Raw genomic sequence first — 12,305 nt, forward strand, 5'->3', positions numbered from 1 at the left:
CCTGCTGGGGCCTTCCTCCCACTGCAGTGGAGGGGCAAGCACACCCCTCGTGGCTTCACCGCCACCCTGGCTCTCTCCCCAAGGAGGAAGCTGAGGCAGCAGCACCCCTCATGGCTTTGTTGACAGCCCAGCTTCTCCCTGAAAAGGTAGTCGAAGAGGCAGTGAGGGTAGCAGGTGAGCAAGACATTAGGAGGGGAGGATGGGACAGGCCACTGCTGCCCCATTTCAATACCCCCCCAACACACACACTGGGTATCATCAAGCCTGGTAGTGCCACTGCAATGGGGAAGCATAAATGAGAGCACAGGAAGAATGTGGACGCTCGCTGCACAATCTTGGGGAAGTCACTCTGTCAACCTGACCTGCCACAATGGGTTGCTGTGATCATAAACTAGAGAAGAGGAGAGCAATATACACCACCTTGGGCTCACTAGGAGAAAGATGGGATATAAATTCAACTAATAAGTACATTAGGGTTTGGGTTTTGTTTTGTTTTTACAAACAGACAGCATTAAAACCTGATCACCGCTTTAGGATATAACTATGTGACCTTAGCCTGGGTTAGCTGATCTCTTATGTAATATATCCGAAGAAAGAGGATGTGAGCATTATCCTACAGGAAATCAGAATGGAAACAGAAATAAGTGGCCCACAGAATTACTTACTCTGACTACTAGAAATATGCAAAAATTATCATATAGACCTTCAGAAACAGGAACTTTGGCGACTGCTGCTGAAGTTAATTATTATATGGTGAATGAGGAAAATGCTTTGTGTTCTCTGTCATGAATTTTCTGTCAATCATTTATTGGGTGATCCCCAAGTTCCAGTTTTTGAAGTACTTCTACCTTTTCTATAACTCTTCTCTATTCGGCATTCATAATATTAATTATTTACTTATATTCATAAACTGCTTATATTTACAGATTTCAAATTATGCACACATATCATAAAAATACACCATAGAAAATGATTACATAAAATCAGTATGTCACTACCATCCCAGGCTTATAGTGATGCATGTACAAATGTATATGCACACAGAAAGCATACACTCGCTCACATAAGGCATAAACTACACCATTCCAGGTTCCAGATCTTATATTCCCAAACAGAAAATACCCTCACCTGTGGAATTATAAACCTCAGGTACGTAGGTACCTCATTAGGCATTAACCCATGCAATTTGTTGTTAAATGCTATCAAGTTGTCTTTGACTTATGGTGACCCCATGAATGAGAGACCTCAACGACACACTATCATTAACAGTCCTATTCAGGTCCTGCAGATTCAGGACAGCTGTGGCTTCCCTGACTGAGTCTATTCATCTAGAAGGTGGACTTCCTCTTTTTCTACTGTCTTCTACCTTACCAAGCAGTATTGTCTTTTCTAGGGAGCCCTGCCTGCTCATGACATGGCCAATGTACAACAGTCTCAGTTTAGTCATCATGGCTTCTAGGGAGAGTTCAAGCTTGATTTGTTCTAGGTCCCATTTACTTGTCTTTTGGGCAGTCCATAGTATCCATAGAACTCTTCTCTAGCACTGCATTCAATACATATACATATATACAAGAATGAAACATATCCACACTACCTATTTTATTCATAAAGGTCAATCAACTACAGATCATCAGCACTTTCCATGAAAATGCACAATACCACCAAAAACATTCAAACTCATTACCTGTCTTTAGGAGCCAAAACAGACAGTATATATACTGTCTGTATCTGTCTCTCTGTGTGTATACACACATGTACACACATGCATGAAAGGTCTCTACCATGAGATGAACTCTCTTGGCTAGGCAGAAAGGGATGCATTAGGAGACAAACATCGCCTTTTACTGCTTTACACATAGTTTAAAATCAGAGCCAGCCAGCCAATCATTAGGTAGTGATACAGCTGCCTCTGGCAGCAGGATAAGAAGCAGTAATAGGGTGCTGGAGAACAGAACTGTGAGTGATACTTAGCCAGCCATGTGTCCCATAAAATAGCCTTCTATTCTGAAGTGCAGTAGAAGACAGGGAGGCGTTACAAACCGCCTCTTTGCAGTGGTCTCCCAGTGCTGCTGTTTGCTCCGCGAGGGAGCCGCCACAGCCAAACCGCGCGGCTCCCTTAGGAAGCAAAAAAGAAGCTCCAAAATGGAGCTTCTTCTGGCGGCGTGCTAATGACGCCGCGAGGCGCCAATAGCGCACTCGTGACGTCATTAGCGCCGCGCGACGTGCGGATGCACAGCATCCGTTACGTCAAGATGGCGGCGGCCGTGTGGAACGGCCGCCGCCATTTGTAACAGACAGAGTCCGTAACAGGAATAGGGCGTCTGGAAGAGACGCCCCTTTTTTAAACTGGGACGTCCTGAGGACTTCCCAAGTGGCGGTTTGTAACCCACCATTGTCCTTAAGTCAGAACTGGAGAAAGATTAATCTGCCAGGCCAGTCGTCTTCCATACTGCAAACAAGAGGGGAGATGTAACACCATCCTGCTTAATGTCTCAGACAACCAAGTGATGGAATCAGCCCTACTTATAACACCAGTGCATCCACCACCATCACAGCCACCACCACTATATCACCACTATATTTATTTCTATTCTGCCTCCTGCCTTTCTTCCAAAATTGGGACTCAAGGTGGATTACAATTTTTTTAAAAAATAATGTTTACCTGACTCTACAACTATAACATGCAAGAAAAGAAAGCTGAAAGTTCGACCAAATTTTCTCAAAAGATAAACTCTGACTGTTAATGAGATCTTAAAGCAAACCTTTAACTGGGCACAAAGGTTACTTTGCTCTAAAACAGTGTTTCCCAAACTTTGGTCTCCCAGGTGTTTTGGACTTCAACTCCCAGAAGCCCTAACCAGTTTGGCCAACAATCAGGGCTTCCACATCTGAAGCCCAAAACATATAGAAAACCAGTTTGAGAACCACTGCTCTTTAAAGCTCAGCTTGACCATAATGAAACATCACACCAATTAGCAACATTAAAATTTTCCAGGCTACAGAAGCTTTCCACAGTCTACTCTCGAATGATTCACCTCTCATTTCCATGAACTGTAGGCCTCAGTTCCCTGTAACAATGGTATTTTTTAGAAAACCATCTACAGCAGTGGTGTCAACAGTTTGGGTCACAGAGCATCCTCCTACCAACTGCTCACCCTTGGAAGGCTTCAGGGTGTCATTGTACTTTCTTCTGAGAAATAAGTTTCTAAATTCAGCTTGTGGTAAACCATTGGCAACCCATGCCATTTATTTATATCCAAGGCAAAAATTGTCCTTTCAGCCAAGATCACTATCTTCTTCCACAACTGCTGTTTCCCAGTTTACAGTCTAGGCCAGCTGTTGCCAAGGAAGGTCATTTAGACACGTTGAACTGCAGCTCTGATCATCCCCACCCAGAACACTCAACTGCCATGTTAGGTGGAGAAGACAGTAGTTATGGTTCAATATACTTGAAGCGCATCTGGGTTACAATATGAGAGAAACAGATGTATGGTTCCATATGACAAAATCCAGTGGCAGATGCAGAATATATGATAATTCCAACAAAATTTTGTTAAGAAATCAGTACAATATATAATACTTGGCTATAAGCCCTCTTTCATCATTCAAACTCTGGTCTGTAGAGTCATAGTTCAATGCTCAAACCACTGCACCTTTACGTGATCACATTTCCAGATTCTCACAGGCCACAGCTGGTTTGAAAGTCAGCATTCAGCTACAGGTAGGGTTGCCATATCCCTCCGGGGGGCGGGACAATCCCGGTTTGGGCGGTGCCAACCCGGTCCCGGTCCAGTTTGGCGCCCAAACCGGGACGGCCCTGCCCACCGCGGCCACCTCAGCCCCCGCGGTGGCTCCAAGGCCTTGCTGAGGCCTGGGAAGGCTCTCCGCGGTTGGAGCTCCAGCTGCGGAGACGCTCCCTCCCGGGCCCCAGCGAGGCCTTCGAGGCGGCTCCGCGGTCGGAGCTCCGGCCGTGGGGTCCTCCAAGGCCTGCGCGAGGCCAGGGAGGAGGAGGAGGCCGCTTCCCACTGCGGCGATTGCCGCGATGAGGAGCGGCCCCTGCCTCTTTCCCGGCCTGGGAGCCTGCTGAGGCTTCCTCCCAGACCAGGAGGAGGAGGAGGCCGCTTCCCACCCGGCGATTGCCGCGATGAGGAGCGGCCCCTGCCTCTTTCCCGGCCTGGGAGCCGGCCTAGGCTCCCTCCCAGGCCGGGAGGAGGAGGAAGCCTGGCACTGCGGTGATCGCCGCGATGCCAAGCTTCCCCCCGCCCTTCCCGGCCTGGGAGCCGGCCTAGGCTCCCTCCCAGGCCGGGAGGAGGAGGAGGAGGAGGACAAGGTTTAAAAATCTAGGACTTTTTTTTTTTAATTTCCTAGCCAGGAAAAAAATGTCCTACATTTTCAAACCTTGTCCTACATTTGTCCCAGTTTGGAGGTCCTCCATTATGGCAACCCTAGCTACAGGTGACTAAGGCTACATCCATACTGTAAAAATAACCCAGTTTGTCACTACTTTAACTGCCATGGCTCAATGTTATGGAATTCTAGAAAGTGGAGTTTGGGGTGAAATTTAGCCTTCTCTGTCAGAAAACTCTGGTGCCACAGCAAACTACAATTTCCAGAACATCTTCTCAAAATACCAGAGCCTGGAAGAGTTACTTTTCAGATAACAACTCCCAGAATCCCTTTGCCAGCATGAGGTGCACCGTGCAAGTGACCATGCTTGCTGAAACTTTCTGGCACTTGTAGCCCTTCAACCATCAAACATATATTTATTCCAAGCTCTGAAAAATGCCTATGCCTGGTGCACAGGCATTTCACGGACTATTTCTATAACCAGAGAAGGATGTGCAGGCTCCTGGTTCCTGGACATTAATTATTCTTTGGAGAATTCCTCTAGCACGTCATATTTAATTACTTTAAGGAAAAAGAAAATAGCTTTCAGGAAGCAACTGCTAGTTAAAATTTAGAATCTCCCTGCTCGCATTTCCATTTTGAGTTTCAGAAAAACAACTGAAGGAAGAAAATTTCCAACACCTCTTGCCAAATCTGTTTGCAACAAAAAAAAGGGGGAGGGGGAAGCGGCTACAAACTACTGTAGCACTACATGTGCACACACATGCACACACACCTGGTGAAGCAATATTCACCCATTCTCATGTTCCGTCCCATTAAATTCTGTTGCAGAATTTATTTATATGAAAGAGCATATGTACCGTAGGTAAAATGTGGCTGTCCAGATGTTTGAACTGCAAGGCCCAGCAGCTCTAGCCAGCATAGCCTATGATGAGGAGAGTTGGGAACTGTAGTCCAACCTCTGGAATATCACATGGTTCCAACCCCTATTCTAAAGAAGTTCTAATACACCTTGAAGCTTCAGAGACTTTTGAACTACTCAGTGGCCCCCAAGTCCTTTATTTTTCTTTCTTAGGAGTTTATCATACGTAGGAGATTGGGAGTTTATCCTGTGAATATCCTGGAAAAATTGTGTAATTACACAAAATGATTTCACATAATATTGCACAAAACCCGCCACTAAAGTAGTCACAAAGAAGCATTAACGTTCATCTTTTTACTTTTGGGATTTCAGTGCCAATACATTTCTGATATCATTTTATTTGCACAATTGCATGTGATATTCATTTGCACAATTACTTGCCATTTTCGCTTTATTTGTGGGATGCTTTAAATGCACTTTAATCTCTCTTTAATGCCGAAATTAGCCCCAGTGTGATAAACTCCTCAGTCATGGGCAGGGTGGTAAGCCTTCCAACTTTCTTGATGTTGCTTTTTTTCAAGAGGAGTTGCTCCTTTGCTCATTCCAGGTGATTTAGATGCTTCTTTGTGGCATAGTAGCTTATGTGGCGAGAATGTGGTTTGAGCATTGGACTACAACTCTGGAGATCAGTGTTTGATTCCCCACTCAAGCATAAAAATCCACTTGGTGGTCTTGGGCAAGTCACACACTCTCAATCTCAGAAGATGGTGATGGCAACCCCTCTCTGAAAAAAACTTGCTAAAAATCTCATGATAGGGCCAACTTAGGGTTGCCATAAACCAGAAATGACTTGGAGGCACACAACAATAAAGCTTGTGTGGCATAGTAACTTATCATGAAGCATGTGAATTTGTCAGTGTGTCTGTCAGAGGGCATGTGGCCACACTCTACCACCCTCCCATGTAGCTGCGATGCAGTGGCAAAACTTTGATACCACACTGCAGGTAGCTTCAACTGTCACAGTTCATAAGAAGCCATTATGGTGCAACAAGAACTCACAGCAACCAGAAGCCAGGCAATGACATTCTCCACACAGTTAACCACAGTGAACGAACATCTGAATATTTTTACCTCTTGGAGATGAATGGTATCCTAACATAACACCGGCAACAGAACCAACAAAGTCTGTATGATCTTCACAGTGATCTCTGAGTTTAGTGTTTGCACATGCCTATGCAGCATGCACACATGTGTATCTGCATGTGTGCACACATATAAATGTACATGTGTATGGCATGTATGCAGTAGTGGCTGATGGCCCTCATGTCAGTGGGGAAGTAGATTTAGTCTAAAGTAGCTGTCCAACGTGCTGAATCTATATGAGAGGGCAGCATTTGGATTGTCCTTTAAATTCAGACTAAAGGCTGGGCCGTAATCTTATTCTTAAGCTGCATCTACTTTGTACAATTAATGCAGTTCGACACCACTTTAACTGCCATGGCTCAATGCTATGGAATTCTAGGGTTTGTAGATTTGTGAGATATTTAGCCTTCTCTGTTAGTGAGCTCCGATGTAATAACAAACTGCAAATCCCAAGATTCCACGCGATGGAGTCATGACAGTTAAAGCAGTGTCAAAATGCATTAATTCTACAGTGCAGATGCAGTTTTTCTAATCACTGGAATAAAATAGTGGATACAATGGGTCTGCTCTTTGTTTTTGTTCTGCCTTCAAGTCACGTCTGACTTACAGTGACCCTAAGGTGAACCTAGGGTTTTCTTGCTGAGATTTCTTCAGAGGAGGTTTGCCTTTGCCTTCTTCTGAGAGAGTGTGACTTGCCCAACATCACCCAGTGAATTACCATGACTGAGAAAGGCTTTGAATTCTGGTCTCCCAGAGTCCCTGGTAACACACTCAAACCATTACACCACACTGGCTCTACTCAGAACTAACCCACAGAACTCCAGCCCTGGAGTGGATTCACAGTCCCACAGTCCCACTGTCCCACTGTGTGTGTTTGATGTTGCATTCATATAGTGCCACTGAGGGGAGTTGTGCTCACCATTTTGGGGGGACATTTTTTGTGCATCTGTCAACTCCACACATGGATGTCCATCACTCAACAATGCACCTTGAATAACTTGTAAAGATGAGGATTTGCCATCCCACCCAAGCACACTGCCACAATCACAATTCTTCCACCCAGCAGGTCTTTCCAATCCCTTCATACATCTTCACCTGAGAAGACCCAAGGGCCAGGGAGAGCATTTTCAAGCACGCCTTTGATGGGAGACACATATAAATAACTCTGGGCAGCTGCAGTGGGGCATGGTGCAGGAGGGCACCGGGACACATGCTTCCTTGGGGAGGAAAAACATTCTTGTAACTCAAGCTGATGGTTGCATAAGCTGTTTGGACAAGCTTTTTCTCCCAAAGCCCATCACAGCAACATTGCCTGCAGAAATTTCTCTTCCAGTTTTTCCTGTCCCTAACAGCAGGAGCAAAAAGGCATGTCCTACATTTCTGTCCAGGAGGAATTTCAAAGTGTCCTCCATTTTGAGCCTAACTAAGAATAATGAATTTACATTTGTATTAGTCTTTTAGCTTTTATTTTTGTCATGTTCTAAATTTCTCTTGGATATCTTACATTTTGTGGTGCCTTGTCCTCCTTTGTGGTGAGGACATCTGGTCACCCTGCTTTTTAACCTGAAATGAAGAGGCGAGTGGAGAACCAAACCATTCATGGGTGGCTACTCTTTTCTGTGGTCAAGCTGATGGGCACATGCCCCTCTGCTTACCCTTCTCCTCCTGCTTCTGCGGCTGCTTTGCTGGGATCCAGGCTTCAGTGATGTTGCCTCCTCCACCCCTGAAAAAGGAAAACAAACTCCCTTGCACAGACAAGCGACTTCGGAAAAGGAAGCAGAGATATCCTGTTGGGATGGTTTCCTCAAGCTGCTCCCTGGCAGAGACACACATACAGAGAAGGGGTTGTTGCTCTCTTTCACCTCATATGCATCCACACTGCAGAAATAATTTGGTTTGACCCCACTTTAACTGCTGTGGCTCAATGTTATAGAATTCTGGGAATTGTCATTTGTTGTGGCACCAGAGCTTACTGACAGAGAAGGCTAAATGTCTCCCAAAACTCCACTTCCAAGAATTTCATAACATTGAGCCTTGGCAGTTAAAGTAGTGTCAAACTACTTTCTGCAATATGGATGCAGCCTCAGTCACCTGTAGCTGAATGCTGACTTTCAAACCAATTGTGGCCTGTGAGCATCTGGAAATATGATCAAGTGCAGGCATAGTGGTTTGAGAGTTCAACCATGATTCTGGAGACCAGGATTTGAATCCTGGCTCAACATGTAAAACCCACTGGGGGATCTTGCACAAGTCACACACTTTCAGCCTCTCTGGTGCCACAACAACGTACAATTCCCAGAATTCTATAGTATTGAGCCATGGCAGTTAAAGTGGGGTCAAACCAGAATATTTCTGATTTGTGGATGCACTGTAACTTGCTTCTTTCTCCCTTCCTCCCTCCCTCTCTCACTCACTCCATCTCTGGGACTATAGTTCTCCTGGACTGACTCAGAAGAGACTTGCCCCATTCCCACTTACATTTAAAATGGTTTGTAATTCGCCTTTGCTCTGTGTTGGTCCATAGTTTCCACTATGAAAGTGGAACTTTTCATTATCCTCTTGTAATCTATTCTTTTTTGGCACGATTGTCATTCTCACTAGTTTGCACCACTTCAAAATGCATGCCATTGGTGACTTAAGCAGCAGCCCAGCTTGGGAACTATTTTTTTAATTGATAGAAGATTCAATTCATTGGTTTTGCACCTACTTGCCTCACTGAGCTGCTGTTGGTCTGAGCACCCGGCTTGCCACCCTAGTAATTGCAAGTAGTTGCAAAATCAATGAATTGAATCTTCTACCCATTTTTTAAAAAAAATCATGCGCACATAGGTCACACCACAAGCACAAAGGCAGCGCTGGAAGTGGGGGGAAATGGTGGATCTACCAAAAACTAAGGAGGGATGGTAAACACCCCTCTGCCATTAGTCCCTCCCCTCCAGAATGATGCAATGCAGATCCATCCACTTGTTGAACACATTTCAGGATCAATTGTTTTTCAAATGAACAGCCAACAAAATAGTGTCAGGAAAGAGTGGGTTTTTTTTTTTTTTTTTTTGCGATTGTCTCACTTCATTGTGATTGAAACCGACCACAGTAGGATCGGAACCAGTTTCAAATGGGAATGACGGTCATATAACCCAATCAGCAATATGCTTTAAATCATAGTGGAAACACAGCCTTGGGGGTTCGTCTCTATTGTAGAAATAATGCAGCTTGACACTGCTTGAACTGCCATGTCTCCATCCTATAGAATCCTGGGGTTTGTACTTTGGTGAGGCACCAGCACTCTTGGGCAGTGAAGGATAAAGACCTTGTGCAATTACAAATCCCAAGATTCCCTAGGATGGAGCCACAGCACTTAAAGCAGGGTCAAACTGCATTATGTCTACAGTGCAGATGCAGCCTTGGGAGAAAGGGATCCTCAAACCAATCCCAGGCTGGAGGGCCAATTTCTCCAGAGCATTCAACACCTCAGAAAACCTCCAGGGAGCCCCCTCCCCAATGATACAGTTTGTGACCTGAGCACCCCCAGCCACACACCCTGGGGCTTTTGTGGGGCTTCAAGTCGTTCCCAGTTTATAGTGACCCTAAGTCACATGCTCTCAGCCTCAGGGAAGGCAATGGCAAGTCTCCTCTGAACAAATCTTGCCAAGAAAACTCCAGGATAGGGTGTCATAAGTCCGAAATGACTTGAAGGCACACAACAACAACAACAACAACAACAACAACAAGGTGAAAGTCAAAGATAGCTGTGTTAGTCTGTTGAATCAGTATGCAGAAACATCATGTAGCACTTTTGAGACTAACTGAAAGAAACAAGTTGGCAGCATGAGCTTTCCTAGCCTTAAGCCTACTTCCTCAGATGCATAGTAGTAGTAGTAGTATTCAAAGATATAGCCGTGTTAGTCTGTAGAATCAGTAGAGAGTTCTTGTAGCACCTTTGAGACTCAGTGAAAGAAGGAAGGTAGCAGCATGAGCTTTCCAAGACGTTCTCCTTCCTCACACTCTCTCAGCCTCAGGTGAAGGCACTGGCGATTTAACTTCTCTGAACAAATCTTGCCAAGAAAACCTCACAATAGGGTCGCCGTAAGTAGAAAACAACTTGAACAACAAGGAACAACAAAGGCGAAACTACCACAGGGTTTTCTTGGCAAGGTTTGCCTTCCCCTGAGGCGGAGGGAATGCGACTTGCCTAAACTCACCCAGGGGATTTCTGGGCCTGAGAGAGGATTCGAACCCAGGGCCCCAGAGTCGTGGTTCACCCCTATCCCATGCTGGCTCTCTGCGGATGTCCAAAGCGGGGCAGCCCACTCCCAGGCTGACCAGGTGTCCTCACCGCCAAGGAGGACAAGGCAGCGCCAAATGTAGGACGTTCAGGGAAAGTGTAGGACTTTACAAAATGAAAGCTAAAAAGACCCCCAGATCCATGTGAAGCCATGCTTCTTAGTCAGGCTCTAAAAGGAGGACGTTTTGGAAATCCCTCCCGGACAGAAGAAGGCTGACATGGAGGGCGCGTCCTGCAAAAGGAGGACGCCTGCTCAGCCTGGGTGCTACTCCAGGCGCTTCTTAATAAGGCTCCAAATGGAGGACATTTGGGGCATTCCTCCTGGAGAGAAATGGAGGACATGGCCAAAGAAAAGCTGCCTGCCTTTGAAGAGGGAGAGCTGCCCGACAAGGGGAGAAAAGTCTTCCTTCGCTTTGCCCAGCCCTGAGGAGGAGGAGGAGGAGGGAGTGCTCCTTCTTACCCTTCGGGGGCACTGGCTCCGTCCAGGGGGGCTTCTTCGTCCCGCTCGGAGGCCTTGGGGCTAGTCTGAAGAAGGGCCCCCCTCCCAGGCGCCTCCCTGCCTGCCTGCCTCCTCCCAAAGCAGGCTGGCCTCTGCCTGGCTGGCTCTCCGGAGGAGGAGGAGGAGGAGGAGGAGAAGGCACTGCTGGGCTCCCTTGGCCTCCTCCGCGGAGGGACAAGGCGCCGCCAAATGGAGGACCTTCCAGGAATAGGGAGGACGCCACCAAAGACAGACTCTTGTAAACAGTTTTGTAAACAGAAATGTAAAGGCATGCCTCTTTTAGTCCTGCTCCAAGTGGAGGACCTTTGGGAATGCCTCCTGGACAGAAGAAGGTGGAAAGGTTCAGGGCAACCAGAGGTCCTCACAGCAAAGGGGGGACAAGGCACCTGGAAATGGAGGACGCTCAAGAAACAATGGAGGACCCACGAAATGCTACAAGCACTCACATCAATCCGCGCTTCTTAGCCATGCTGCCTACACACTGATCGAAATGTCAATGCATGCTCCAAAGAGAGGGCCTTGGGGAGTTCCTCCTGGAGAGAAGGTGGAAAGGGAGGGCATGTCCTGGGAAAGGAGGACGTCTGGTCTGGGCACCCTGGCTCAGCCCCAAGAAGACAGGAAAGAGGCCGGGAAGGAAGCAAGGAAGGAAGGAAGGGTGACCCAGGGAGACCAGAGGTCCTCACAGCAATGGAGGGACAAGGCGCCACAAGATGGAGGGTCTTCCAGAAAAATGGAGGACGTGACCACAAGAAAAGTTCAAAACACTCTTATCAATATAAATTCATCCTTCTTTTAGTCATGGAACTCCCTCCCTCAGAGAGTGGTGGAGTCTCCTTCCTTGAAGGTCTTTAAGCAGAGGCTGGATGGCCATCTGTCAGGAATGCTTTGATTGAGAGTTCCTGCATGGCAGAAGGGGGTTGGACTGGATGGCCTCTTGGGGTATCTTTTCCAACTCTGTGTTCCAAATGGAAGATCTTTGGAAATTCCTCCTGGACAGAAGGCTGAAATGGAAGACAGGTCCTGAGAAAGGAGGACCTGCGAGGATGACAGCAGCAGCCCGAGCCTCCCAGCCCTGGGCAAGTGGCTGTGGGCGCAGAGGGGCCAGTACCAATAAATCTAAGGTTGCCAGGGGGAAGGTGGCACAAACAGGCAGGTACTCGCCCTGGATC

General features: G+C 46.6%; 1 protein-coding gene across 1 annotated transcript in view; it reads right to left on the reverse strand.

The window, feature by feature from the left end:
• PIK3R6 (phosphoinositide-3-kinase regulatory subunit 6) overlaps positions 1–11,129 on the reverse strand; it is a 51,098-nt gene extending 39,969 nt beyond the window's left edge. The window contains exon 1 of the mRNA XM_089534008.1: positions 11,098–11,129. The gene's annotated coding sequence lies outside the window, so the exon portion shown is untranslated. The remainder of the gene's footprint in view (positions 1–11,097) is intronic.
• Between the last annotated feature and the right edge of the window lie 1,176 nt (positions 11,130–12,305).

Source organism: Sceloporus occidentalis, unplaced genomic scaffold (genome assembly GCF_023333645.1).
Source record: "Sceloporus occidentalis isolate IW3139 unplaced genomic scaffold, rSceOcc1.0.p SCAF_1, whole genome shotgun sequence".
NCBI lineage: Eukaryota > Metazoa > Chordata > Lepidosauria > Squamata > Phrynosomatidae > Sceloporus > Sceloporus occidentalis.